Genomic DNA, 26,247 nt, shown 5'->3' with positions numbered 1-26,247 from the left:
ATAAGAAAACTCTCAGAAAAGCTTAGCTAAAATGAAAACAGGAAAGTCAGACAAAATTTTTAAAAAGACAGATAAATATAGAGAAAGATATTTTAAAAATTATAAGTGAGTAATATGCCTACATCATGCTAACGCAGTTAAAAATCTTGATGAAATGGATAATTTTTTTTCTAGCGTTTGGATATAAACTCTCAAATGAATTCCAAGAGAAGTTTAAAAATAAAAATAAACCAAAAAAAAAAACTTCAGCAGCCCAGTAATTACTGAAGAAATATAAAAGTTTGCTAAAGATTTACCAATAAAAAAGACTGATGACTTTAAAAATCAGTTCACCCTAGTGTTTAAGGAAGACATAATCTCTAAATGAATCAAACTATTCTAGACCATATTAAAAAATGGGAATCTTGGAGTTCCCATCATGGTGCAGCGGAAATGAATCCAACTAGGAACCATGAGGTTTCGGGTTCCATCCCTGGCCTCGCTCAGTGGGTTAAGGATCTGGCGTTGCCATGAGCTGTGGCATAGGTCGCAGACACAGCTCGGATCTGGTGTTGCTATGGCTCTGGTAGGCCTGGAGCCACAGCTCCAATCAGACCCCTAGCCTGGGAAACTCCATATGCCGTGGGTGTGGCCCTAAAAAGAGAAAAAAAAAAAAAGGAATCTTTTAAATTGATTTTAGGAGGTTAGCCTATCTACACTTAATGTCAATATCTACTGTTGTGCAAAGAGAAAAATGCAGCTCAATCTAATTTATGAACATAGGCACAGGATTCTAAATGAATAGCTTTAACAACTTGAAGCTATCAGGTTATTAAGTAGTAAAAATTATAAAGTAGAATTTATACTAACAATGTTAAGGATAGAGCCACCTTATTTTACTAATATTTCATGTACATGAACAAATAAAAGAAAAAAAAACACACGGTTGAGTAAATCCAAAACTTTAATAAAATTCAATGGCCATTTCTAATTTTAAAAATCCAAGTAAGAGGGAGTTCCCATTGTGGCTCAGTGGGTTAAGAACCCGACTAGTATCCATGAGGAAGCGAGTTTGATCCCTGACCTCACTCAGTGGGTTAAAGGATCTGGCATTGCCATGAGCTGTGGTGTAGGCCACAGATGCGGTTCGGATCCCATATTGCTGTGGCTTCGGCATGGGCTGGTGGCTGCAGCTCCGATTAGACCCCTAGCCTGGGAACTTCCATATGCCACAGCTGCAGCATGAAAAAAAAAAAAAAAAAAAAAAACAGAGGGAGAGAGAGAGAGGAAAAAAAGCCTCCCAAACAAAAATCCATGTAAGAGAGAAAGAGTGAAATCTACAATAGACTGTAGCTACTATTAAATATTATATGAATATATGAAATGCTAAAGGTATTTCTATTAAAATAAGATGTCTCATATTGTTCCTATCATTGAATAATATTTCCAAAAAACTACAGTAAAGCCATAAGATAAGAAAACGAGATAAGTAATATTAAGAAAGAAAAGACAAAGTTGGTAAATGACACCATATGCTTAAAAGAATCCAAGTGACCCCAACAAAAGAGTTATAGAACTAATAACAATTCAGTAAGGTGTCTGGATAGGTGAGTAAAAGTCAAGAGCTTTATTTTATACAAGGAATTATCATGTAGAAATGGAAACAAGCAAAAAAATTGCACAAAACCAACAAAAACTGACTTAATTTACTGAGGAAAGATATAGGACTTAAATGAAGAAAATTATATAAAAAATGTATTGAAAGGCATGAAACAGCATTTAAATAAAGAGAGAGAATATCACAGGGAAGCCTAATTTTAAAAAATAGACTTTAGTACAGATTTATGGGGACATATTCTGTGAGTACAGAATTATGGGGCAACACGCAAATAGTAAATTCTTTTCAGAAGTATTACAGGATTGTTCAGCATTTTTACAGAGGTTTTTGTGTCTTGATGCATATTAGCAGGGGTGTGTACACACACACACACACACACACACAATTTTTGTGAAGGAAAATAAAGTTCCTAAGATAGGATGAGGATACTTTACTACATATGCATCTGCTCTGAAGCATAGAAGTACGGGTATGTTCCCATTAGGCTGTGCCCATTAGACAGTAATGATGACACCTGTATTAACATTCACTAATTAATTTAAGAATTACTGCTGAAAAGGTAATCATCCCTAAAGAAACAAAATTCAAACCCTCTGTGGATCTGACTCTGGCGGCAGGAGACAGCCAGTGCCGGAACTTTGCACTAGAGATTCTCCCACTTTGGTATCCATGGCCAAAGGAGTGCCTAGTCCAACTTTTCTATCTGCCCCAAATAAAAGAAAATGAATTATCTCCAAGGTGAAACAGTAGAATAAAAAGGGGCAGAGATGAACTTTTACAACTCTGATAGTTTAAAGAGCATTTTCACTGGTATTATTCAGTTTGCTCTATCTCCCAATACTGTAGGAGATATATTTAACCATTATTTTATGAAGAAGAAATATTAGATACCTTAAATTTTTTCTTTTCTCTTTTCAGTAGTATATTCTTTTTTGATCAGTATTGGTTCATCTAACTATTATAATCAGTGAGCATTAATATGGCAACTCAACAGGACAGTGGTTCCTGGAAGAGGGAGTTCTGGATGTAAATGCAAGTGTATGTTGAAGCTTCTTGCCTTATTTCTCCTCCTACCTAGATCTCACTCATTTCTGAATCATGTCTGACCTGATTCTTATTGTCAAAATGAACATTTCCACTTGGGATCCATGTTTATTTTCTTTTTTTGTTTGTTTGTTTTCATTTTTTTTGTCTTTTTGCCATTTTCTTGGGCCGCTCTTGGGGCATATGGAGGTTCCCAGGCTAGGGGTCGAATCGGAGCTGTAGCCACTGGCCTAAGCCAGAGCCACAGCAATGCCGGATCCGAGCCGCGTCTGTGACCTACACCACAGCTCACGGCAATGCTGGATTGTTAACCCACTGAGCAAGGCCAGGGATCGAACCTGCAACCTCATGGTTCCTAGTCGGATTCGTTAACCACTGAGCCACGACGGGAACTCCCATGTTTATTTTCTTGAAATTCAGAAAGAACCTATGCTTTGATGAATACACTTTTCCTATAGTATCAGTCACAAGATTCCTTATTTCCCTTTATTGTCTTTAATAGAGCTACTATTCAATTCTGGAAATCCTGACCTAAGAATTAACTGAAGGGAGTTCCTGTTGTGGCTCAGGAGAAACTAGTATCCTACTAGCATCCATGAGGATGTGGGTTTGATCCCCGGCCTCGACTGGTGGGTTAAGGATCTGGCGTTGCCATGGTTGTGGTTTAGGTCACAGATGTGGCTTGTGCCCCCTGTTGCTGTGTCTGTGGTATAGGCTGGCGGCTGCAGCTTTGCTTCGACCCCTAGCGCGGAAACTTCCATGTGCTGTAGGTACTGCCCTAAAAAAGCAAAAAAAAAAAAAAAAAAAAGGAATAACAGAAAACAAAACTGTGTTATAGGACTACCTAAGATTGCCATGGGGTTGGGGATAGAGATCGCTCCTTCTTACCTCTTCTCTTTACCCATATACTCAGTAACGTATTTATTTTCCTCTCATCTTTCTTCCCTTGATCCTCTCCTTCCTTTCTTCCAGAAATTCATGGTAAATGACAAGAAGGAAAGAAAGGGAGATAGGAGGGAGGGAGGAAAGGAGGAATGAAGGAAGGAAAAAGCCTAGATCCAGTAAGAGAAAGATTGGAAAAGAATGACCAAGGTTGGGAGAAACCATAGCTGGGCTTTTAATAACTTATAAGCTTAAGTGTTCCAGCAAAAGGATCAAGGTTACTAGGAAATTGGCAAATTTGTTTTTGATGCTCCAGGATCTTCATATGATTGTTTAAATCAGAATAATTTTTTTTTTCTTTTTTCCACAGCAGAGGTATCAGCACTACAAAATTTGTAGGCAAATTTCATGTTTTCCTTCATGCCAAGGCTAGAGTCCATAAGAAGATCTGGGCCCTTAGTAGATAAGCTTTTGGGACACCTCCATGAATGTCACAAGGATGAGCCTGGCATTATAAAAGGTGATTTTAACTACGGTTGTTTATGAGAAATCCAATCATACTTCCTTAACAAACTTCCCACATATTAGTGTTTCTGCATTTACAAATGAGTACTAAGGTATCTGTCACCCTAGGATAATTCTCTCAACATATAGCTACCAAACACTTTGCAAATAAAATGAGGTTTCCATTTTTTTTTTTTTACAATGAATTTGTAATAATGGAAAGAACCAAGTTTTAACCTGGGCACTGCCACTTATGGCTATGGCTTGGACTTCTGTTTCTCCCTGCACATCATTTTCTTTATCAAAAGAATGATAGACCTAGGAGATGACTTCAAGGTACTTTCTACTCTAAATACTACTTCTACTCCAGTATTACATTTGCTCTAAATTCTTAAGGAGGCATCCAGACCTTGAAATGAAGTATTTTCTGCTTGAAGGTTGCACCATCACAAAACACACACACACACACAAAATGATTTTCTTAGGATCTGTGTAGTTTTTGAAAGTCAAAAGTCATCTTTAAATTTGTACGTTCATATCATGGACTTAAAAAAATTTCATGGTGCTTCATCAGATGAATTTGGTGAATTATTCACATAACAGTGTTTCTAGCAGTATTGCTGATGTGCAAAAAGCAAAATACACATGAAACACACCAAAAACATAGTTAACTAGACTTGCATTTCTGCATACCTAGGCACTTCCTGTTTTGAACTATGAGTAAAAAGATAGCCATATCTTTTTTTCTCACCCCACAAGTCACTTAAATCTGTTCTCATGAAATTTCCAGCTCCATTATCTCTTATGAAGTGGCTTTATAAGGTTATGTAGACTACTAGTAGTGTTACGTGGCAGTAAAAGTGGCTATCCCTCAATATTTTTATATCATTAATCTGATACTATCCTCTGTTTAACAGTAGTCAACAATTTCACATTTTGGCACAGAAAAAGATAAAAAGATCCTTTCTATGACATGTCATATGAGAACTCAGGTTCTCTAGCCTACTGTATCCTACCACTTTTCCCACAACTCAGCTTTGCTTTAGTCCTAATGAACTACTGTTGTGAAGTTTGTAAAACTGTTCTCTAATAAATTCTGTTTTCTTATCTCTATTCTTTTGCATATGCTGTTTCTTCTCTAACATCTTTCCCTCCCTTCTCTATTTGGAAAAGTTCTATTCTTTCAGCTAGGGGTCAAATAGGAGATGTAACTGCTGGCCTACACCCCAGCCATAGCAACACAAGATCCGAGCCTCATCTGCAACGTACACCACAGCTTATGGCAACTCTGGATCCTCAACCCACTGAGCAAGGACAGGGATTGAACTTGCATTCTCATGGATGCTAGTCAGATTAGTTAGTCACGATGGGAACTCCTGGAAAATTTCTATTCTTTCTTGAAGCCTTGGCTCAGATATCACTCCATAATCTTCCCACTCACCCAAAGGCCCCCAGAAATTCTCATAGTCATATGCACGAAGCTCCTTTATAAGACTTATCACATGGTAAAAGGATTATTTTATATTTTTGATTCTTTAACTTTTAGTAGTCTATGAATTTTTGGGGAGCAGAGATCTCTGAATTTAATTATTTATACCACATTGTTTCCCCCAGAAAGGATTTACAACAACCCTTGATTCATCCCACTGGGCCAGTGAGGGATATATAGTAGGCTCTCAATAAATATCTACTTAACAAATCAAATAACCTTATAATCTACTGTGTCATTACTAGATATACTGATTCACTAGAGAAGAAAGATCACAGAAAATCTAGGAGATAATTCTCCTGCTGAGTTTTGTCATCTCTACTATTTGTTCTGTTATCAAAGGAACAGAAATTGAAAACAGACACACACAAAAAGCTATGCAACCCACAAACCTACTATTTTGAAAATATGCATTCCATATTGATGAGCTGTTAACTTAAGTAGAACCAAGTGAATAGGTGAAGAACAGCATGGTATAACAAACTCATCTTCTCTTGATTGCTTGATTTGTTATGGAATCTTGTTTTGCCTTATATTTCTCTAAAACCATCAAAGGGGAGACAGCACATTCCACAAAGGCAATTTTGAAGAATAAACAAGAACATTGCCTAATACTGAAAGTCAGAAGGCCTAGATTCTACAGGTAGCTATGACATAAATGAGCTGTGATCTTAGGGAATTACTGTGACTCTCTGGTTCTCAATTTTCACCAATGAAATTTATCAGTAATTCTCAAACCTTCTTTTTGTTTGTTTGTTTTTCTTTCTACCACCGGGGAAATCTGGCACACTCCAAAAGCTAAATTTTCTCAGAGGAATAGTGTTTTCTCACTGGAGGTAGGCCTAAGGTTTGTCAGAATCACAATGTATATACAAGGTAGGTGTGTGTGGGTATGTAGGTATAGTGATAAAGTTCCCTCAGGAGGTTCTTAGTCTTCAAGTTGAGAATCAGGAAACTCCCTCCAGATCCCTTTAGCAAAAACAATCTATGGTTTTATAATTTTATGAATGAATAGTACGAATGGCACAGAAAGGACAGTAGAGTAAAATGGAGACTGATTGCAAAATATATTAGTTGGATAATAAAAAGTACTATCACTAAAAAGCCATGTGCTGGTATATGCCCAGGAGCAGGATTGCTGGATTGTGTGTTAGTTCTCTATTTAGTTCCCTGAGGTACCTCCATAATGTTTCTGTAGTGGTTATACCAATTCACATTCCCACCAACAGTGAAGGAGGAATACTACTCAGCCATAAAAGAGATAAACTAATGCCATTTGCAGACATGGATGGAACTAGAGATTCTCATACTAAGTGAAGTAAGCCAGAAAGAAAAAGACAAATACCATATGATATCACTTATTTGTGGAATCTAAAATATGGCACAGATGATCCTATCTACAAAACAGTAACAGCTCATGGCCAAGGAGAGCAGACTTGTGGTTCCCAGGAGGGAGTGGGATGGATGGGTAGTTCAGGGTTTTTGGATGCAAACTGTTATATTTGGAATGGATGGGCAATGGGGCCCTATTGTACAGCACAGGGAACTGTGTGTGATTGGGTCACTCTGCTGTACTACAGAATTTGAAGAAACACTGTAAATCAACTATACTTTAATAATAATAATTTAAAAAGCCATGTGCTACCAACAAGAACAGAGACCGGTTTACGGAAATTTAGGCTGTGCCTCTTACTATCTTATTTGCATTACCTTGGACAGGTACTTCAGGCCTTTGGACTGAATTTTCTCATCTGTAAAATCTGCATACAAATGCCTCCCTGCAGTGGGGTTAAGTCTGACCAGCTGTGTAAAACATTCAGCATGGTGCTTGGAACATAGTCAGTACTTATTAAATGGCTGTCAAGTGTTATGAGGCCAATCTGTGCTAGATGTACAGAAATAGATCAGACCTATCCCCGTCTTTAAAGACTAGGGTTCCACTTCTGGTTTAGAACCTCATGTAACTCAGCTCCTAGAATAAATTATCTAGAACTACTGTTAGTGAAATTAATATCAAAGTTATTTTAATGTATTTTATATTTACTCAGTGACCCAAAGAAACTTGTTAATAACTGAAATTCCAGAAAATCTTACATGTAGCCATCATAAGAGATTGGCTTCAAGTTTATACGAAAACACATAAAGCCCAAACAACCTATATCATGATGTTCTAATACTTTCAGTTCTGCAATAACACAGTGAGCATTCTCTGAACACTAGATGTGTGTCAGGCCTTGCTGTGAGTAATTTACATTAATATTAACTTATTTAATCCTCAAAAGCATTATCATAAATACTATTATAATCATCCCTATTTTGCAAATAAGGAAACTGGCACAGAGAGGTAAAAACTGCTTAAAGCCATTGGGGCAAAGTAGAAATTTAAACCCAGGAAGACAGACCCCAAATCCCAAGCTTTGGACCTGTCTGGTATGGTGGATAATAGTAGGGGCCCTAGGTAAACTGTCAGGAAACCTAAATTCTAGACCCACCTGGGTGTCCTCTAATAAGCTACTTTCTTTCTTTCTCTGTCTAAACCAAAAGATTTAGATTGAATCCAAGGTTCTCAAGCATTAAAATGTAAAAATTATTATCCTGGCTCAAATATTATCTCTTTCCTTTCTGTGTCTTTCTACTTCATACTATCCAGTTTTGAAAGACAAGGATTAGTGTCTGAGGGAAACTCCTTTTTTTTTTTTTTTTAAACTTAAAAATATATATATAATTACTTTTTTAGCTACTGTTTTTTTTTGTTTTTCCTGGCATGTGTTATGTTGGCAATACAAACCATTGTGTATACATTTATATGTTTGTAAATGTTTATGTTGCTATTCCTGCTTATTTCCTTTGTTTAGGAGAAATAATAATTTATAAAACACAAATGGAAAGGAAACAAAATTAGGCAGACCAGATTTCACCAGCAATAGGAACCTCACAATTACATTTGTCACATTATTTACTGTGTTACTTCCACCCCCACCCCCACTGTAATAATCACTAGCCTCCTTCTTCTGCTTAATTTTTCTCTATGGATTTATCACCATCTGACAGATGATGTCTTTGACTTATTTATGTGTTGTCTTTCCTTAACAGGATGGAAGCCCATCACAGAGGCCTTGTGTCTGTCTAATTGCCTGCTTTTGTGCCAAGGCCTACAACAGTGCCTGTACACAGTAGGTGCACAATAAGCACTGACAAATGGAACTACATTGCCTCTGGATAAGGTGGATCTTAGGGGGACTGAAGGCATGTCACTATTTAACATCTGTTTTCTCATAGCAATATCATTTCCATCATCATATAGAAGCCTGGGAATAAGCCTCCACTCACCCGTCTGTATTTCAGGTTCTTTGTTATCAGCTTTAACTAATGCAAATGACCTTTAGTCTCCCAAACGGTCTTTTATTTATCAACTGTCTTCTCAACAGTACCCAGCATGATCTTTCATTAATGTCCTTCATGGATCCTCAGGGCCTTCAGATCAGACTCTAGACTCTTTGGGGGATAGAAAAATCCCTTTTGCTCTGATCACTAATCTTCCTTTTAGTGTCATTTCCTCACTCTAATATCCTAGTCTTACTGCACTTTTTGCAATTCTCTGTCGGTCTCTTTGTACCCACCAACTTGTTCATCTAAAGGCCCTTAAATTCATGGTTTACCTGGCAAAGTACATCACATTCAGCCCCACCATCACCTATGCTGGAAAACCTTTCCCCACTTTTCCAGTCATAATAAGCCATTCTAACTTTTTCCCTCCCATAATACTTTCTACCTAACTCTAGTAAACCATTTATCATATTGTAATTCAGTTATTTTTAAAACTTCTGTTTCTATTTCGTAGTCACATATTTAATGGAAATGCCCGGCACAGTACTTGGCACATAGTAGGCCCTTAATAACTGTTGAATAAAGAAATGAAGGAACAAACAAATACCATAAATGTCTTATCTGGAAATCCTTCTTCTCATTTAAAGCATGCTTCTAAATAAATCAGAACCCAAATCCTTACCAACAAGACAAAAGTTTAGAATTTTCCTAGGCTTACCTAAAAGCATCCTGAAGCCTGTCTACGGTATCTCTCGACTTTAAAAGTAACTGTGGTGCTGAGGCCATTCCTTCCAATGGTATCTTCCTAGGTGAGCTCCAAATGAAAATCCACCTTGAGCCCAGTGTATCAAGGAGGATGCTGCTATGACAGACACACTGTGGAAGGTAACTAGATGCGCACACCTGAGTTGTATTTCCTTGCTCCACCAGAGGAGAACCAGAAGCACTAGTACCCCACACCACCTGTGACCATGTAGAGCATGGGAGATTCCAGGAGAGTAGGATGTGAGGTAGACTGTTTCCAGGATTGCTTTAGAAGCCCAAGAAAAATTTCCTTTAGAATCAGGGTGTCACAGCAGCTGCCAGAAGATACCACACATTCAAAATTAAGAGTGGGAACTAAGTCGAAGAATCAGGTAATCAGTGTTTGGCTTCCTGAACCACCTTGATGAAATAAAATACCAAAATTCACATATACTTTGACACTCCTGCTGGTGGCCTAAAATAGCATCAACTTCCGATTGAGTGAGCCAATTGCTAGCTATTGCAATGAACTCTTCTACCCGATAATATGTCAATAGGGTGACCTTATTTTCAAGATGAGTTCCTTTCTCCTTGCTTTCTCTCATTTCTACTTTGGCAGTGAGACTGAACTTGGCTTTTCCTGAGACTTACTAGATTAGACAAAGCTACTACGGATGAATTACTAAAAGTTAAAAGTAACTGTTTCCATGTGTGAAAGAAAGCTACATTGGATTGGGATGAAGTGTTGGGAAAGGGGAGTTTCTGGATTTAAATAATGCTAAAATCACAAGAGCCAGGTTTCAAGCTCAAGAGGGAACAGAGGAATAGAAATGTGCATCAGTGTTGTTAGCAAAAACAGTTTTACATTCAGCACTTTTCTTATATCTTCTGGAGTAAGTAGCTGGGGTGGGCACAATTGTCCTTGTAGGGGAGCAAAGGCAGTGTCCCTGTATACATCTGGTACCCGCAATCAGAGGAAATCATATCATATGAAAAAAGTCTCCCCAAGAGAAGCAGAGGGAGAAATAGAATGGAATTTGGAAGAAAAGTCATATGATGGCACCGGCTTTGTGGCTCAATCTTCTGTCAGGCCTAGTTAGCTAATCTACAAGCTATAGTCATAGGCAAAGTACATACAGTGGTGAGAAGGCAGTCACTGGGCTCAAACTATAATTCCAATAATTAATTCATAGACTTGGGGAAATTATTTAGCTTCTTTGTGGTTCAATCCCCTCATCTATAAAAGAACAGTACCTACACCTCACAGGGTTATAGTCAAGAAATATGTGTAAAGCATTTAAAACCTGTAGTATAAAGTGACTGCTCAGTATATGCTAGTCTTATTTTAAACAGAAGCAAGTCAGACTAGAGAATCTCTACTGCAAGCAAAAGTCTCAATGGAGTGCCATGGAGAGATTTAAGAACTCATCTACCTCCAGCTCCTCATGTTGCCCTAAGGGAAAGATCAAGATAAGGAAGATGCTGTCTTTCTTCACAATGATCTTATAGTAAAGCAGAAGGTACAGACATATAAACATATATTAAGAATATTACATAGTATATATAACATATATCTATATGCAGGTATGCATATATAAATGAGAAATAAAGCTTATAAAATTATGACTAAAATACAACAGTAACAAAAATTATAAAGAAATTAATTTTGACTTTGGAATTGGAGACTACATTCTAGAGGAGGTTACAGTGTCTTTCTCTCTATACCAAGCCCCATTTTTTTAAAAAATCTACATTTGCAAGTAAGGTAGACTATATATCTGGATCCTGGACTCCAGCAGGACAAAATCTTTATTTCTCTTTAATCATTCACATCAATAACCCAAGTAAGGTAGATTCAAGGAAGCAGCAATTCTACCCTGGCCAAGTTTCTGCTATTTTGCTGTCCCCTGCTCCCTACCAACTGACAAAGGTAAACTTGGATTATATGTGGTCCAAGCTTGTCCTGTCTCTGATTCGCCTCTTATTGCTCCATAGATATCACAGGTACATTTCAGAATGGTCTGGACAACTGCTGACAGGTCCCAAATTCTCCTGGTTGGAATGCTTTAACCAAGGCAGGAAATAAACACTCAGCAGACTATAGTCAAAGAAAACATTAACTATGTTTTCTACTATCTGCAATGCTTAGCCTAGTAGTAATACACTCTTTGTTCTACTGAAAAACACTCTATATTGATTATGCTGACACTGACAGTAAAGCCGTGTGGTGATTGGCTTTATTTTAATTCTTTTTACTTCACATCTCAGATGAGAAAGTGGGTTATGATTCATCTTGCTCAATCTGAGTCAAAATTCATTTTTGTCTCTTTTCAATTAGTTCTTCTGCATTCCACATTTAAAAAACAAGAGTAGTTGGCTCAGCAAATAAGAACATTGTGGTATGGCTTTGTGTGTTGCTTTCTCACACACCATGACCGGAAAACATTTTTTGTAATGATATTCCAATAACAAGAGAACATCATAAGAAAACACAAAGAGTTAATTCAAATAGAAACAAACACTAACATTAAAAATTCAGAGGGGCTGATTATTATACACTAATCATAAGCAGCATAAATCAAGATAGATGCTGCATTAAGAAGCACTACTTACTCCTAAATTTTTGATTTGTTATGGTTCAGAATGCATTTTCACATCTATTTATTTAACTTGATCCTCACAATAATTTTATAAAATATAGATAGAGACAATCTTTTCTTAATAAGTGAAGTAACTAAAATTCAAAAAGTTTAAGAGGTTATATAAAATTGCTTAAAGTACATGTAATGTAACCCAAAAAACTTACATTAAGAATTTGGTTCTACTTCTTAACTTGTCCTTGGATAAGCTGATTTCTCTGGCAAAATGATAACTCTGAAAATGATAACTCTAATCTTAAAACTGCTAAAAGAATGTTTTTAAATAATGCATAATATGTTCTAAAGCACTTGCAAATGTCAAATGGCACCAATGTCACACAGACAAGATACAAGACCTACGCTTGGATTTCCAGACTCCAAGCCCAGTGCTAGTTTCATTATGCCCTGTAACAAAAGATGAATTATCTATTTCTATGACAATGCACTGAAGACCATTACCATATTAATGGTTACCAATATTAATATTATTTATATATGCCAAGTATCATTAATGAACGTATTAAATGAGAGAAATCCTTAAACAGTGATTCTAGAATATCCAACTCAGTACAAAACATTCCTTATACATTACAATTCTATTCTGTGTTACATTTATTTATTTATTTATTTATTTTTGTCTTTTTGCCATTTCTTGGACCGTTCCCATGGCACATGGAGGTTCCCAGGCTAGGGGTCTAATCAGAGCTGTAGACGCCTGCCTATGCCACAGCCACAGCAACAAGGGATCCGAGCTGCGTCTGCGACCTACACCACAGCTCACGGCAACGCCAAATCCTTAACCCAGTGAGCAAGGCCAGGGATCGAACCCTCAACCTCATGGTTCCCAGTCGGATTCGTTAACCACTGAGCCACGACAGGAACTCCCCCCTATTCTGTGTTTATTAAATGAGACTTAAAGCTACTCTAACTGGGAGTTCCCTTCATGGCTCAGCGGTTTTTGAAACTGACTAGGATCCATGAGGATGCAGGTTCGATCCCTGGCCTTGCTCACTGGGTTAAGGATGTGGTGTTGCCATGAGCTGTGGTAGAGGCCACAGATTCGGCTCGGATCCCGCATTGCTGTGGCTGTGGCGTAGTCTGGTAGCTGTAGTTCCAATTCGGCCTGGGAACTTCCATATGCTGCTGGGTACGGCCCTAAAAAAAGCTACTCTAACTGATGTGAATCTTCATAGACCTTAGGGAACAAGGAACAGTATTGAGCAGATTATAAAACAGTCTAGGAAATATAACTCTTGAGTTTCTTTTCTAATTCTTCTGAAGCAAGCAATGTTGTAATTCTACACAGGGCAGCTATTTTCCCACTTACCTCTGTTTTAACAGTATACAGAGGACAATATATGAAAAGTATTTGAGATAAATAAGTTGAGGCCAAAGGATACCAAGACATCATGAAATCTAATCTCCTAATACAAGAGATGAAGTCCATGGAAAAGGGGCTGGCCTAAGATGTCAGAACGGGTCAGTGGGAGAGTGGCTGGCCCAGAATGTAGCCTCTGATTGCTTAATGCCGGAATCTTTACACTATACTGCCTCTCATGATAACATGATGATGCTGAATGTAAAAGAATTTTTTTATTAATAAAACTTAATGGGTAACTCTGATGACACTGTTTCAGTATAATATTCCATCAATTTATATTCTGGTTTAATTATGTCCACATTTCTCAATATCTTCAATATTAGAGGGTTCAGGGATGAACATTTTAAATTTAATTATGGTATTCAATTTTCTCTCTTTTAGGGGAAAGAAACAAGTGCTTTAGTCCATCAAATCAAAGTATGGATGATATGGATAAAGATAAAATAGGTTAAAAAAGCAAATGATTTCATTTGAATAAAAATGTTAGGAAATTAATAGTACAGATAGTTTACATATATGGTAAAAATTATGACTGTGGCTTCCAGTGGCCAAAGAATGGGAAGTTCTTGAGTTGTAAGATTTATAATTGGCTCTCTGACTTTGCCATGACCATAGGGCTGAATGGTGGTGGGTGTGTGTTGGGGGGGGGCAATAGAGGTTAATAACTGTTTTCCATTACCACCTGCCTACTACACTGTCTTGCTTCCTTCAGCAAGTCACTCCTGCACAGTATTTTTACTCTTTCTCGCTGAGTTTTAACAAATGATGTTCACTTCCAAGTAGAAGTGGGGCCAGGCCCAGGACTCATATAAGTTGAAGATTTTTTTTTGTCTTTTTTTTTGTTGTTGTTATTGTTGTTGTTGTTGTTGTTGTTGTTGTTGCTATTTCTTGGGCCGCTCCCGCGGCATATGGAGGTTCCCAGGCTAGGGGTCGAATCGGAGCTGTAGCCACCGGCCTACGCCAGAGCCACAGCAACGCAGGATCCGAGCCACGTCTGCAACCTACACCACAGCTCACGGCAACGCCGGATCGTTAACCCACTGAGCAAGGGCAGGGACCGAACCCGCAACCTCATGGTTCCTAGTCGGATTTGTTAACCACTGCGCCACGACGGGAACTCCAAGTTGAAGATTTGATAGAGAACCAAATGGGGACTGAGGTCAGAACTGCGCAGTGGTATAATGAATCTGGGAGAACTTAACATGACACTGCTGGCATTGGAGTCAGAGTTAGGAAGAAAATCAGGATAAAGTCATTAATTTGGACCTGCATCTGGGACTTCCCAGCTTATTGGCCTTGGATATTTTTTCTCTTGTATTTCTCTTAAAGCATTCAATTGTCTTTGCTGAGAACTCTATCTGCAAATAGTTCATTGCCAAAAGGCCTGTATTCCTCACCAATAGTTGTCTCTTCATGTGGACTTCTTTGGCATTTTATCTGGCACAGGTCAGCTGGCAATAGTGGCAAAAGCCCCTGAACCTGGATGAAAAAGAATGTATTTTCCACTGCCACTCATGAGCTGTGTTTTCCATCAAAGCCTATGCTGCTAGAGGATTGAACAAATACTTTCTCTCCTTGGCCATTATGCGACCTTATTTCTTTTATCTCCCATAGCACACACTTCGATGACTGGTGTATAGCAAGTACTCAATAAATATTTGTAGATGAGCAAATCTGTTCAATTAAAAGTACAACAGATGCCTACCAAGTAGAAATCAGCAGATGTTCAAACAATGGCTTTGCTGACAGTCAATTAATTATGCCTCTGACAATTCTAATGTCACTTCAAAGTCTGGAAGGAGATGATTATCTGAGTGTTTTAGAGAAAGTTGTGGGGAAAGTTCAGGTTGGGGGAAAGGAGGGTGGTTTGGAGGGGAAAGGGAGTTGAGTTCACAGTTATCTGTATTTGTGTGTTTAAGATCAGAAAATGCATAATTAGCACTTAGGTTCAGGTCTCAGCTCTACCATGTTGTGGTACACAACCACAGAAAACCTACGAATTGAAACTTTCTTTTGCCATATACAATGTATGCCCCACCAACTCATTCTCTCTCAGGATATCAAACTTGTTTCCACAGTTATTAGGTAAAAGATGCTTGATGATAAAGTAAAAATCTCTTTTCTACTCTGCTTTTCATTCTCCAGTGATGAAGAGAATGGTGATCCCAATGCAGTGGAATAAGTGGGTGTATCCATGGTTTGCATAAAGACTGTATGAAACACCCACCCTGCATAGTGCTTCCCAGCCTTGAATGTGCCTAGGGTAAGAGAATGACTTGGCTCACTGGGTTTCTATGGAAAACACAGGTAAGCCTGGGGAAATGACTTTTTTTCAATGTGATGCCCTCCCTGTCTGCCCCAATTATATTTGAATAGAAGAAAACTGAGGAGGTAAGAGATTGTTCTGGGAACCAAGGCCCACGAAGGAACCCCAGAGAGGGGAAAATGTGATCTAAAACTTAAGAAAAGAAAATCCTAAGTGTGCAACTTATCCATTGACCAATTCAAATCTTTAATTTTCACAGAAAACACATGGAAATGAGTTCAAATTCAAGGGTATCAATCTAGTTTTGACTGAAGATCAATGAATGTAGCAATCATGCGTTGCTTTATCTTAAAACATTCTCTAGTGCCTTTAAGTGACTTAAAAAAGGAATGAGAGGAGTTCCCATCGTGGCTCAGCAGTAGCAAAACCAGCTACTATCCATGAGGTTGGGTTCAATCCTTGGCCTCAGTCAGTGGCTTAAGGATCCAGCATTGCTGTGAGCTTTGGTGTGGGTCATGGATGTGGGTAGGATCATGTATTGCTGTGGCTGTGGCACAGACCGGCAGCTGCAGCTCTGATTCCACCAGTAACTTGGGAACTTTTGCCACAGGTGCAGCCCTAAAAAGTATCTCTCTCTTTTACACACACACACACGCACACACAGAATGAGAAAGTCTTGAATTTTATTTAACCCATGGCTCTGTCATTAATTAATTTGTGAACCTAGAAAGCTCCCTTATTTTCATCATGTCTAAAAATAAGAGGATTTTCTTAGGTAATCTCAAAGATTCCCTCTAGCTTAAATGTTTTATGGTTCCATAAGCTACTAAATAAATATCGGCTAAATAAATGAAGTATTTTCCCTCCACAGTTTACTTTATACCAGGCCCGGCCACAGTGACTACGGAATATCTGCTTATAATTTTTATTCACAGTTAATTAATTAAATACTAAACATTTCCTATATGCCAACTATAGTTCTAGGACCAAAGATGGGGCCACAGAGGTGTATTAAAAAAAAAAGTGACATCAATCAGAGTGACATTCTAGTGAGGCAGACAGAAAATATACTAGAAGTAAAAAGGTAAGGACAGTATATGTACATAGGTCCTGAAAAGTTATGTATTTTATTTTGTTACTTTTTAAGGGCAATGTGTTCTTACCCCAAGTTTGAATAAGGTGAAACCATTTCTGGGTTCATAAAAATAGCAGACAAACCTACTTCCTCACCTTGGTGAATAGCCCTGCCATTCCTTTTCCTGCTAGTAGAGACTAATTTCTTTGTTTAGAAAGGAAATTTTGGTGATAGAGTTCGAAACACTCCCAGCTGTATGACCTTGAACGAATCACTTGGGCTTTAGTTTTCTAGAAAATGAAAGGTTGTCCTAAATAGTTTCTAAGATTAAATTATTACGATACTATAAATCTAGTTTTCCAAATCAGTGCTTAAAAACACACCATGCAGCCAAATTACTTAAAATTTAACGTGTGTTAAGATAGAACACAAAGAATGCTTAGATTATTTATTTAGTGTTGTAATCATATATTGCCCTGAGCAAACATTTTACCAGAAATCACCACCACAAAAGGAAATATATCTAATATGTCTCATTAACTAGAAAACATTCTATTCTCATGACCCAGAGGCAACTTAAACAAAAAGCTGGAGAGAAACAAAACCAAGAAATCCGTTTTTCCCCCCAAATCAATACTACCTCTTCTCTAAACCACTTATTTTCTACTTGTTCTTGCATTGTGGTTTTGGGGTTTTTAATTAATTAGGTCATTTTTTGGTGAAAATAAGATCCTTAAGGCCTAAAATTCCATCTGTATTAAAGGCAGCTCCCACTTGGAATCACTTTCTAGCTTGTAATCAATAGGAGCACTTAAACCAGTTTGACACAAAATAATAAAAAATAATGAAGTGCAAGTTACTTAACATCAGCCAGTTGTGATCCTCTAAAAACTCTTCAAAGCAGTCACACTGTTCCTTGTACCAATGAAGAAGCTAAAATATCAAGTATGTTCCCTGATTCATCTCATAGTTTATGACCAGTCCAGTAATGTGGTGCTAGGAGAGCGTGGTGGGATGGAAGGACAGCAGGAACGGGACTCAGCAGGCCTGGGCCCCTGTGCAATTCTCCTGCTTAGGGACTTATACTAGTAGGGGTGGTAGAGGGCTCTGAGGAGTGGTAACTCCGTTAGTGATTCAATCCTCTACTTCTTCATGTGCCAAGTGGAAATAAACATACTGTCTGTTTTGCAGGGCTTCGGTCCAGCTTAAATGCTATAACAAATATAAAAGTGCTTTACAAAGTGTTATATAAATATTGGTTGTAATCACATAATATTGATAAGCTAGAGGGAGCACCAGAAATTAGATACAAAAGCTTGATTCCCAGGCAAGTTGAGATGCCTCAGTCAACTGAATGTCAGAGTTGGATGGTATTTTTGAAATCCCATAGTCTACTGATTGCTTGAAAACCGATCACTACTTCCCTGACAAGGGGTTATTGAGCTTTGTCCGAGGCTCTTCCAAGAAATTTCTTCTGTCTGTTAAAAAAGTTAATTCATTATACTAAATGAAAATTTGCCAACTTCCCCTCACTTGCCTTTGGAGCTAATTTTGGAATAACACATATTAAATTTAATTCTTTTTCGGCATGGAAGTCCTCCAATAGCATTCAGAATGCCAAGTTTTCTTTTCTGTACACCTTCAACAGTGTTTCCAATAGCAATTTCCAGTTTCCTAAGCATCTTAGTCCAATTCCTCTAGCCATGATCATACACCTTTGGTCTTACTGCTATAGACAAGAGATAGACTATCTACCCCTCCTGGGGGGGGGGGCACTCTGCTTCTACTCATGAATATTCACTGGATTTCCATTTTGCTCTCAATTAATAAGATATATAGTACCAAGTATGGTGAGGTGGTTTGATCAATAAAGTGATAGCACATGACAATCCACACCTTTCTTCTCTTAGGGATTAACACATGCCAGGTCCCCACTGCTGCCTCATATCTTCTAATTCTGTCTTTATTGCTTGTCCTTTGAAGCAATAAAGCCTCCTTCCCCTAGAACAAACTTCTGGATTTATGCAAAAATTCTCACTATGCCTGACTAACAATACTCAAGAGATAAACAAAAAAATTCTTAGATAAATGCCAAGTTCTGTGAAGAGAATTTACCTAGTGCTGCTCTAAAGGCATAGGGATTCTTCAAATAACTCACTAAACAATTTTAAGACTCACACACTTCAGTTCTTATTTTTTAGAAGGAGGAATAAGACAACACCATGTAAACATTGCCAAGATAATTACAGCTTCATGCTTAAAAATAAGCTGGTAGATATTTTCAGTCCCTCCTCGGATACATTACATTATTCATTTTCAGAAATACTGTATTCCAAGATTGCTGCCTTAGGGTCTGCACAGCCAGACAGGGTCTGCCTTCTGCCTTAGGGTTTGCACAGCCAGAACACCATTATTTTGGAGAATAATGGTCACAGACACCAAGACCTGTGGAACCACTCATCTACAAACATGTTTTTCAAAATGAATGAAAACACAAAACTTAGAGGCTCTGGGTATATCAACCATCATGGAGAATACCTGGATAAATTCACAGAGCTAGTTCAAGGATATCCAGAGACAAATTCAACTTTTCCTTACATTTTCCCCTCAAAACTATCTGAAAAATAAAAGCTCCAATGCTGGTGGCTCACCTTGTAAGCTCCCTAATTTTCTAGCAATGAAAATTTTCTTCCCCATTAGTCTTCATAGCTAATTTTCAAATCTTCCCTCTCCAATTTTAAGTTCTGAAGTTGACCCTAAGTTATAATAATTTATAGTTCATCACCCTTTGTTCTTTCTATGTATCTATCCCTAGAACCGAGAGTCTTCTCCAGTATAAACATTTTCCTAGTTGCCCAGGGAAACAGGCTGCTCTAAGATGTAAGCACTTAACAAAGGCATGTAACCTTGCAAATAATTTGGGCTAAAGATCCACTACATGGTTATCGAATTAGGTGAGAATTTCTCCTACCTTCAACTTTCTTCTATATTTCCTCTATTCCCCTGACAGCACAGTGTTTGAGGCCTAGTCAAGTACATTACAGCCAAAGGAAAGACACTTGGGAATACAGGACGGCCAACATTTAAGTCCAAGTAGATAAAAATGTTCACAGCATGAGAAGCTTATCTTCCCTTCAAAGATCTGGACTTACCATACTGCTATGTTATGATACATCCTCTGTGGCATTTACCTAATACTGTAGTGCAACAGTTATAATTTTTGATGAAGATGGAAAAGGGCATAGAAATACTAAAACTAGCACTTTTCTGAAGAAATCATTAAATAAAAAAAGTCAGCTGAGATTCAGCTGAAGGTTACAACTTGCAATATTTTATCAAGAAATGACTTGAGAAAACACTATGAGTTGTAACTATCAGTGATTTGCCTTCCCCTGAGGTTAAACAGAAGGGCTATAGTCAGCTAGCATGGTTGATAGAGGATATCAGGTGGGCAATCTCCCTACAGAGTATGTGTGAGCCATGACAAAAAGCCTCTCCTTAGTGTCACATCAGTTAATTCAGGAGTTAAAGAGAGTTAAAATATATTGCCAGTGACACTGAAGTCAGGGCTACAGAAGCCTTGGGGACAGTTGGTCTCACCTGAAAATCCTGACTTCAGAAGGGAAAGGCTGACATGAAGCAGGAATAGGCAAGCACAGGATAGTCTATGCCTTTCTGTAATGGTAATGAACCAGGATGGACTTGAGATCAGAATATGTCCAAATCCTGAAACTTGTTAGCTGTGTGACCTTGACCAAAGCATTGAGCTTCTCTGAATCTCTGTTTCCTTAACAGAAAAATGACAACATCACCACCAGATATATCAGTCCGACCATGACTATAAATAGGCTTTTTAAACTTGTAGAGCTTTAGTTAAATACCAGCTTTTGTCATCACCACCACGACGGTTATCATCTAACTGACAATAGAAAGCGTATGTGTCCAGTAAAAAATAAGGAAACAGATACACGAGAAAGGTAAATTTTAAAATGGTCACATTCAAAAGGCACAGAAATGACTCTCTAGTTCTCCCACCTGCAAAGGGAGTGTTAAGATTATTTATTTGTGATGGCTTCAATACTTTTAGGGAGAGAAAGGGTATCCTTTGTAGTTGTGCAGTTATAGTATCTATAGTTCTGAAGAGATTCTGCCCTTCTCACAATATGTCTGCATCTATCTGTCTATCTTGTTTCAAAATAAGTTGCTGGCATAATGATATTTCACCCTACATACTTCAACATTTTGCTCTTAAAAAACAGGGATACTGTCGTATATAACCATAATGCCATGATCATACCCACAAAATTAAAGCTGATGTACTATATGATACATAGTTCATATCTATATTCCTCTAACCTTGCCCCAAATACTTTTTTTGATCTATATCCAATCAAGACACGTGCCTTGTATTTGAACGGCAAGTTTTTTTCATTTCCTTTCTTCTTCTTTTTTTTTTGTCCTTTTTTTGCCTTTTCCAGGGCTACTCCCACAGCATATAGAGGTTCCCAGGCTAGGGGTCTAAATGGAGCTGAAGCCACCGGCCTACGCCAGAGCCACAGCAACTTGGGATCTGAGCCGCGTCTGCGACCCACACCACAGCTCATGGCAATGCCAGATCCTTAACCCACTGAGCAAGGCCAGGGATTGAAATCCGCAACCTCATGGTTCCTTGTTGGATTTGCTAACCACGGCGCCATGATGGGAACTCCTCCTTTATTCTTAAATAGTCTCTCACAAAACTGACATTTTTGAAGAAGTTGGGACAACTGCCTTGAAGAATGGCACATCATCTGGTTTTGTCTGTTTCCTAATGGTTGGATTTAGGTTAAATATTTTAACAAGACTACTACATAAGTGATTTTGTGTACTTTCTACTATATCACAACAGCTGGCATATGTCAGATGTCCCATTATTGGTGATGCTAAGTTTCATCACTTGGATTAAGAAAGTTTCCAGTTTTGTGAAGGTATCTTTTCTCCTTTGTACCTAAGTCACCTGCAAGGTGATCTTTGATATCCCTTCCCATACTTTGAAAGATACCGTAATTATAGTTCTTTTAAAAAAACTAATTAATTCTCTCTTTATGGCCACATCTGCAGCATGTGCAGTTTCCTGGGCCAGAGGTCGAATCAGAACTGCAGCTGTGGCCCATGTCACAGCCATGGCAACACCAGATCTAAGCTGCATATGCCACTTCCATTGCAGCTTGCGGCAACACTGGATCCTTAACCCACTGAGCGAGGCCAAGGATGAGACCTGCATCCTCATAGAGACAATGCTGGGTCCTTAACCTGATAAGCCACAATGGGAACTCCCTATAGTTCTTTAATTACAAAGAAAAACTGCTAAGAGTGATGGGAAACTCCATAATGAAAAAACAAAACAAAAACAAATACATTCATGCACCGTTCCACTTAAGAGAAAAAGAAATTAGGAGTTGCGTGGAAAAAAACAACATGACCACAGGGGAAACTACTCCACTGACACCTTTTATTTACATTTTGTTCCCTCACAGTCACTGGTGATGCTCATAATCTAGTAGGAGATCTTTGATATGAAAGCACTTAGTGAAAAAAGTCAACTATAGTGTCAATGAAAATTCCAGCATGAAATAGGCAAAGTGATAGAAAAAGCAAGCAGGCAATAGTGTTGAGGTAGCGCTGGGGATGTTAATGCAAGGGCAAGAAGTTCTTTTAGGGTGGTAATTAGCAATGCTATTTCTAGCCCAGGATGGAACTAAGGTAAAATTCTGATGGAGAAATAGAAATGACCCTTGTTCATCTCTCTTGGGTCAGGCCCTCCTGCTACAAACACACTGATATACTTCCCTCATCTCTGTATGCTCACATAGTACAGGCAGACCCAACACAGTGCTGCATCCCTTGCCTTACTGACATCCCTTTCATGCTTGTCCCTCTCCTGTCCTTCCCAGGAACTTGTGAATCCTATGAGGGCAGACACTCTTCATCTGGGTAACTCTGGCACCCAGCACAGCAGTGGACATGGAGAATTCACTTAGGAAATGTTTAATGTTTAAAGAGGGGAACAAGTCATTCCCTGGCAGACCTGTGGGTTAAGAACCTGGCACTGTCACTGCTGTGGCTCTGGTTACTGTTGTGGCAGGGGTTCTTGGCCTAGAACTTGCATATCCCACAGGCAGAGCCTAAATAAATAAATAAATAAATAAATAAATAAATAAATAAATAAAGAGTGGAACAGTAAACAATAGTTCTATTAATTCATCCTTTGCTTCCTGCTTTTACCTAGCCAGTAAGAGAGATTTCTGGCTTTCAAACCAAGGCATTCTGGCTTTGAAGCCCACATTCTTAACCACATTTCATGAAGTAATTCCCATAACCTTTGATCTCAATGTGCAAGCCTCATTATTTAATATAAAGTCCTTAGCTTTAGGCCACTTGTCCCAACCTACCTCTCTAACCTTATATTCCAATATTTGTTCCCCCCCACATGGGTACTGCACTCCAATGATTTTATACCCTATTGTTAAAATTCTTCTCATCAAAAATGGCATCACATTCTCTATCATATCACTTCCAATTTCTATTACCATAATTTAAAAACAACTCAAAGGTTATCTACTCCATAAATACTTTCCACTCCTGCCTTGGAATGTCCTGTCTCTTTCTGAAATCTCAAAGGATTTGGACTGAACTTTGAATAAATTACTTGTCACTTTCTATCTTGTGTTATGATTAAACACCATAACATTGTACACATCCTCTACTAGACTATAAGCACCTTTAAAGGTAAGATCCATGTCTACCTGGTTCCACATGCCTCCAACATCTACTTAGCAGAGTATCCTGCACATTGGTAGGTTCTTGGTGGATGTCTTCCATGTAAAGTAATTTTCCTTAAATGATTCTGGCCTCAACTCATATTTTGTTCATTCTATCTGCTTACAAGAGAATGTATTCTCTTATTTTCCATTTGTCCAAAGCTGATCTCCTCCATAAAACCTTTTCTAAATATCCAAAGTAAACGTCGGAAGTGATGGATATGTTTATTGCCTGGATTGTGGTGATGGGAATACAAGTGTATACATACATTCAAACCCACCAAATTGTATACACTAATTAATTGAAGTTCTTTGTGTACTTCAATAAAGCTGCAGGAAAAGCTTTTAGAAGGAAAAAATGTATAAACCTGGAGTTAGGATTCTAATCCAGTCCCGCAATTTATTAGCTGTTGATATTGGGCAAATTACTTAATATTTCTGTGCCTTGATTTCCTAATCTGGAAATAATAATAGCATTTACTTCACAGGGTTATATATTTTTCTGAAAGGATGAAATGAGTTAATTCTTAAAAGGTACATACACGTTGTACAACAGTGCTGCCATATTGTAAGCACTCAATAAAAGTTAATCATTACTCCACATTCTCTTTCATGGTTTGTAATACTCATTTGGCAATGATTATTTACCAATTGGCGACATATGTTCTATTTTTGTTAGGAACGTAGGTTTAAATCAATTATTATTAATAGATTTTTAATGGGCATATCTTGTCTTAAGTAAAGCATGGGATAACTTTGATGACTGAGCATATTCTACATGCCGAGAACTTGACGAAGTGCTTTCTATAAATATTCCATTCAATACTCACAATAACATTATAAACTAGCCATTATTTCCATATTATAGATAAAATAAAACAAAAAGATGTAAAGAGCAAGCAATTTGTTCAAATTGTCTAAACTAGTGAGTAGGAGAGCTAGCACAGTTCTTGAAGGCCAAAACATACCTGCTTACCAGAGGGCTTAATATACATTCATTAACACAGTTACTATGTTCAATATCTTTTTAATTGATATTTATCCTGTTGCTGTAATAATTGAAGTATATATATTTGGTATGTTAGCTTTTTGCTTTTAACATACCTTAATGCAGAGACTTTTTTTTGTCTTTTTTTGAATTTCCTAGGGCTGCTCCCTTGGTATATGGAGGTTCCTAGGCTAGGTGTTTAATCACAGCTGTAGCTGCCGGCCTTCGCCAGAGCCTCAACAAGGCGGGATCCAAGCTGCGTCTGCGACCTACACCACAGCTCACAGCAATGCTGGATCCTCAACCCACTGAGTGAGGCCAGGGATCCAACCCGCAACCTCATGGTTCCTAGTCGGATTCGTTAACCACTGAGCCACGATGGGAACTCCATAATATCCTTTTTTCTAGATGTCATTAAAGCAGTGCTACTCAGAACGCAGTCCATAGATGCCTATTTGACTAAGAAATGTTTAACACTCTGCAATAAGACAAGTATGGAAACAGTATTTACAAAATATTACAGCAATTTAATAGAGTATTACTGTTAAATCTAATAAAGGTAAAACTGGATCTTCCACTTTGTTTTCTTGTAATTTTACTTTCCTAGTAACTAATTTTAATTATACGCTCTGGAAATATTGGTCTCCAAAAGACTAGGGAGGAAATAGTCTTTCATCAGGAAATTTGAGAGGCACTGCTTTAAAGGGTCCAGGTTTAAGAGCTACCAACTCTTCTCTAAAACGTTCCTGATGTTCTTGATGAACACACCTTTTATATTTTATAACATCTGACCTATGGCTCTCTTATGCCTCTTAAAATATCTTCCTAGAGTAGTAATTGTTTGTGCGTTTTTCTTATCTCTCCTGAATAATCACAACCTCCTTGAGTATAGGTTATTTATCCTTAACACATTATAACTAGCATATAATTCACAAATTCACATTATACTAAAGAACTGGATTTATTAATTGTTCATATTTAATCACAGGTTTGGAAAAGGGAGAAGTCAAAAAAAAAAAAATACAAAGGAAACATCTTTTCCTGAACTCAAATAGGGAAAAGATTGAGAGCATAGAGTTGAGATACTGCCCAATTCCACATTTTGTAGATGAATACTTAGATCAGTGAGAGACCTGAACCCACATAGAAATCCTATTGCTGTCTAAATAAAAGCTAATAAATTGTCAAAAGTTAATTTTTTTTGGCCATGACTACAGCATACTAGTAGAAGTTCCTAGGCCAAGGATCAAACCCATGCCACAGCAGAGACCCAAACCACAGCAGTGACAATGCTGTATCCTTAACCCACTGACCCACCCAGAAACTCAAAAAATTAATTTTTAAACTCAAATTAGTATGTCAAGAAATTCTGCATTACCCCCTGAAATGTTAGTACAAGATGAACAGACACCACGTTTATTGCAGTCTCACAAAGCAATTTCCAGAACACTCAGGTGTGTACATGCTTATCAACACCCATGCGTCTAGACTCTAGCCTTTGCCAATGGAGC

General features: G+C 38.0%; 1 protein-coding gene across 4 annotated transcripts in view; it reads right to left on the bottom strand.

The window, feature by feature from the left end:
• LPP (LIM domain containing preferred translocation partner in lipoma) overlaps positions 1-26,247 on the bottom strand; it is a 680,491-nt gene that overhangs the window by 141,277 nt on the left and 512,967 nt on the right. The gene's annotated exons all lie outside the window — the stretch shown is intronic.

The sequence above is a fragment of the Phacochoerus africanus genome, chromosome 1 (genome assembly GCF_016906955.1).
Source record: "Phacochoerus africanus isolate WHEZ1 chromosome 1, ROS_Pafr_v1, whole genome shotgun sequence".
Lineage (NCBI taxonomy): Eukaryota > Metazoa > Chordata > Mammalia > Artiodactyla > Suidae > Phacochoerus > Phacochoerus africanus.
Note: the sequence above shows the minus strand (reverse complement) of the source record. Positions and strands in the feature narration are given on the sequence as shown.